The following is a 4,976-nucleotide window of genomic DNA, read 5'->3' on the forward strand; positions in this document are numbered from 1 at the left end:
GTGCCTTTTTAACGATGCGTTAAAAAGCTTAAAAAGAAATTACTCATTTACACTTGATAATCGAGAGTTCACTGTTATTTTTGTAATTTTAAAATCTCTATACAGCTTTCTTAATTTTACTCGAAATCCGTGTTTTTCTTCAACTATAAGTCAAGAAAAAAATATTACCGGTTGGACCAATGTAAAAATTGAGATCTTGAGCTAAAAGCATTCCTACTTTTTAAAATTTCTTTTAAACTTCCATTTAATTATTTCTCGCTAATAATAATAATAATGACATAAATTACGATAGTAATATCGGATAAACTATCCTGTACAGTGTGGATTTAATAACTAGACTGGATTATAACTGAACTTCAGTAGAGAAAGAAATTATAGAGGAAAATTTTACATCGTTTAACCTAATCTGCCATCGTTTAATGCAATTTTTTCTAAAAGCACATCGGTGTAGTTGCAAAGTGCAATTACCGGTGTTTTTTTAAATGGAACTGTAGCGGCCACCGTTCGCACCCTCATCACTTGCTGAAATAGACGTAAGAAATTTATGACGTGACCTGAAAGGGTCTAGATGTAGTTTTTCCCACTGTGGAAGAAAACTCAACCAATCCAGTTGTCAAGAAGAGATGTTTCTAGAATAAAGCCTCCGTTACGATACGGTGAGTTTTATTTTACACGCACTTTAATTTTTACTCGTCGCCTTTTCTAATTCAACATCACCAGATGGAATGAAGGAGGTTTGAGATTTCTCGTAAGTCCGCGCTGAACTCTCAATTTCCTACATGTGTATACAAATTTCTAACCTGCCTAAGTATCCTTGTCTAGGGCAGGGCCTGCTAGAAAGCCTTACTGACGAGTCCACTAGCAGGACCAGAACGAAACGTTCCCTTTCTTTTCCTTTCGTTCTATGTAACTGTGTTGCGATATAGCAAGACGGATACCAACGAACCACGCTGCAGAACATACCTACAACGGTGGCGGAGCACTCCCACAGATCCCTGTAATTTTTCTTAACCGTTTAACCGTTCCGGTCCCAAGCAGCGCGATCGCGCTCAACTTTGCTGATGCATGTACTGTGCGTTGCAGGAAAGAAGTCATCTGAGAAACTTATAGGACCGAATCCCCACCAGCCCAACCATTCTAACATCATGGCAAAAGTAGAGAAAAATTCTTCCCTTATTGGTAGAACTGATCCCTTCCTATTAGCTCGGTCATAGAACACCTTGTGACAAAGAAAGCGAACAAAACAACGAGACAAAGTGAGACAGACACAACAAATAGATGCAAGAGCGTAGACTCGTCCCAAAAGTACATTAACTTCAGATTCTTCCGATGAACACACGATTATTTGTAATTACTAATTACTAATTAGCATCTTGATTAACTTTTCATTGCATTATGCAGCAAATGTGATGTACTATACACATATTTTTTATATTTATGTTGTATCGTGTGATTTTTCTGAACGGTTATCTAGTACGATGCAATTATATAATTAATTTATCATAAAAAATACATCTTAAATTTTAAATCAATTTTCATAAATGATGTTAATTATTATTACTTTTGTACTTCTTTACTTTATAAATCTTGGAGCTATTGTCATCTGATTTCTTATCCGACTCGCTGCTTTGTATTTCCAATTCTAGGTCTTCAGTTGCGTCTTCTATTATTCCATCTTTCGTCCAATATTCGTGTTCCAGTGTTTCTACGTGTTTACAAAATCCTTTCCAATCATTTGGTGTCGTTTCGTTTATTGTCTGGCGTAGTAGTGCTTTCAATTCGTTGTAAGTTAACTTTGAGATAACGTTTCTTTCGCGGATATCTTACGCCTATGTTAACGTGTCACGTTAGCGAACTTGAAGATAGTAGTTTTGGGAGTGTCATAGAAGAGGGGGTATTACTAACAAGAGTATATAGGTGGAGCAAATGCCCTCTTGCCCCGCAACTGAACGAGATGACTTCTTTCATGCAACGCAAAGTCACATAGTACTAACAAGCGCTATTGCGACGATTGGGATTTTCCGACATAAAATTAAACAAGCGCTATCGCGCCGTTTGGACTTCTTCGTACTCGATTAAGACAAGCGTTATCGCGCTTTTCAGCATTTTTCGACCGTGTTCTTTCAAAAGCCTCAAGGACTCAAACGGTTAAATCGGTGACCCGAAGGACTTGCACTCTCCTTGTAAGATAAAATCTACTAGAAAGCCCCACTGACGAGTCCATCAGCTTAGCTTTAGCAGGCCTTGGACAAAATGCATCATCCCTTCCTAGCGTTCCTTCTACCCTTCCTTATCATGTAGCAGTGATAACCAGAGTCACAAATCGAAGCGGCGATTCCCTTGATCCGCGCGGCGATCCGCTTGATCTTTGCGACGAATGAACAAAGGAGGCCCCCCTTTAACCGTTCGTGTCCCAAGCAGCGCGATCGCGCTGTTCAGATTTCATGTCGAGAAAATCCAGCACATTTCGAGCGTTCTCGACAGCTGACGGGGCGTTACCGACTGTCGAAATCGAAGCGCTATCGCGCCACTAAGCCATTCATCGCCATAATAAAAACGAAGCGCTATCGCGCCGCTTGGGATAGGTGGAAATAAAATAGAAGAAGCGCTATCGCGCTGCTTGGGTCATGTCGTACCCACTTAGAGGCAGCGCAATCGCGCTGCTTGGGATATGTTGACAGTGTTTTTTCAAAACCCTCTGGGACTCAAACGGTTAAACTAGTTGACTTGTGCTATTCCAAATACGACTAAGAAAGTATAAGCATGCAATGTCAAAAAATGATTGATATTTTACGATATTACGAATGTTGTACAATATCTACATGTTTGCGTTGAGATATTATGTCGCATCTTTGTCGTGTTTATCGATGGATTTTGTACTTTCAGGAATCGTCCGCTGGCATTTCCAACTTCGTCCGAACAGTTCCCGAATGCATAGAAGTAGGATATGCATACATGCATACATACATGCATGTATACATATATTCGAGGGATAATGGAATAAATATATTTTCTAAATATGCGAAATCGGGACTATGGAGTGTTACTTTTATATTCTAGGGATATCCTTGGTGTCGTAGTTTCAAATTTCAGCGTTATTAAATGTCGAAAGAGTAACTGCTTTGTATAAATCGGGTTTAGGTTACTCGAAACCTTTGGCATTACAAATCTCTCTCAACCATTTTGTGCTAGGGTCATTTTAAAGATCGTATCCGATAATATCTATAGTGTCGATAGTAGGAATTAAGTTATTTAGTGTGGAAAACTGTGCGAGAAGACACGAAAACAACAACATTGCCCAATTTTTTCTATATTATAGGACACCAAAAGAAATCGCGAATCGGCTATTGCCAACGAAAACAAATTGTAAACCGATCGATATCTTCTAGAAGCAAATCGAAAAGTTATTCTATATAACAAAATTAAGTTGCGCGACTCCCCTACGCGGAGGTGAAGCGTAGGTTAAGGAAAGCATAAAAGCGTGGTCCTTGACAAGCAAAACAGAGTCCTTAGAAATCGGTTGTGACCAGCACAAGCGTGAGTCGCTTGGTGTTGGAAAGAGAGTTTTAAAAGAGTGCGTCTTTGTGCGTTTTCGTTATCTCGGTGTTCTTTCCTTAAGTTAAATCAGTTTACGAGTTTTGAGTTTGCGTTATCGTGTTCTTGTTCTTTCGTGAATTTTCGGTGTCTCAAGACCAGTTTCGCCATCCTATAATATAATAATTATTGTTGGGAATTTCGAGAAGGAAATAGCCAAATGATTAACGTGCAAGGGAGTAACCGTATTCATTTATACGGCAATTGTATTTAGAAAGGTTTAATATACGTGAAATTTATACACTTTATGCAATATACAAATGAAATACTAGTTATTTTTAATGCCACTGTGGGTCACAATATATGAGATATCCCTCCTGTTCCTGATTTGAGAGCGAAGAGCTCTGAGGGACAGTGGGCCCAGGGGGGGGGACAGCACCCCTAAAACCGACCCCTTGAAGTCTAAAGGTCGGCATTGGCCTGCAACCTTTAACACGTTGACTGTCATGGGGGTCACCGATAACCGGCACTCAACTTGGTGGTGGCGCCACGGGGGCCACTGGTGACCGGCGACGTGACCATTAGTAAAAATACATAATTAGAGTAAATACCGATATTGATAAATTTCTAAACAGTACCATTGTTACCATAATGGTTCGAAGAAATTAATGCCATACAGAACACGCGAAAATAATTTTATTTATACAAAGAAAAGGTGAACCAAAACAGTCGGCACAATATGTCGCCACATTTTTAGTGCAATTCTTTGCTCTTATCTTCCTAGCTGATTTGAATTATTTTCATAGCACATTTTGCAAATCGCCTTACATTTCGCACACTTCCAGGTTTCTTTTTAAATTCGCGACGACGTTTTTTCTGTACGTAATTGCTCGATGAAATGCAATCTTCGTCATCGGAATATTTCACTAAATACATCGCTAACTTCATCCTAAAATCGGGAATTGAAATATTTTTTCGAGTTACAGGCCTGTTGTCATCGTTGCATGAGCGTAGCTGACTTCCAACAATTATATTTTCTATATAATGAATATGTTTTCTATATACCGATTATAAATTATAACCATCATAAAAAAATTATCATACGACGCCTTTAGTTTTATGGAATACCATGCAACTGACAATTATGAAAAATCGCGAGAAACTCCAAGAAAAAAGGAAAAAAAAGAAAAGGAGATTACCATCGATGATATTTTTATATTCGTCTCATAGAGAAACTTTTATTTTCGCTTTTTATTTTAACCACGACGAGATATAAACTTCGATTATGACAGAATATATCTCAAGAATGCACGAATATTATCAAAGACTATTCGATGATTTTTCCATTTTCCATGATGAAAAGTATTCACGTTGATCCTAAAAGTCGCATGAAGATGCTATATAAAATTTGATATTGCACGTTTATTTGACGTATTACTCAG

This window comes from Eufriesea mexicana, unplaced genomic scaffold (genome assembly GCF_001483705.2).
Source record: "Eufriesea mexicana isolate 0111107269 unplaced genomic scaffold, ASM148370v2 scaffold546, whole genome shotgun sequence".
In the NCBI taxonomy this organism is placed as follows: domain Eukaryota; kingdom Metazoa; phylum Arthropoda; class Insecta; order Hymenoptera; family Apidae; genus Eufriesea; species Eufriesea mexicana.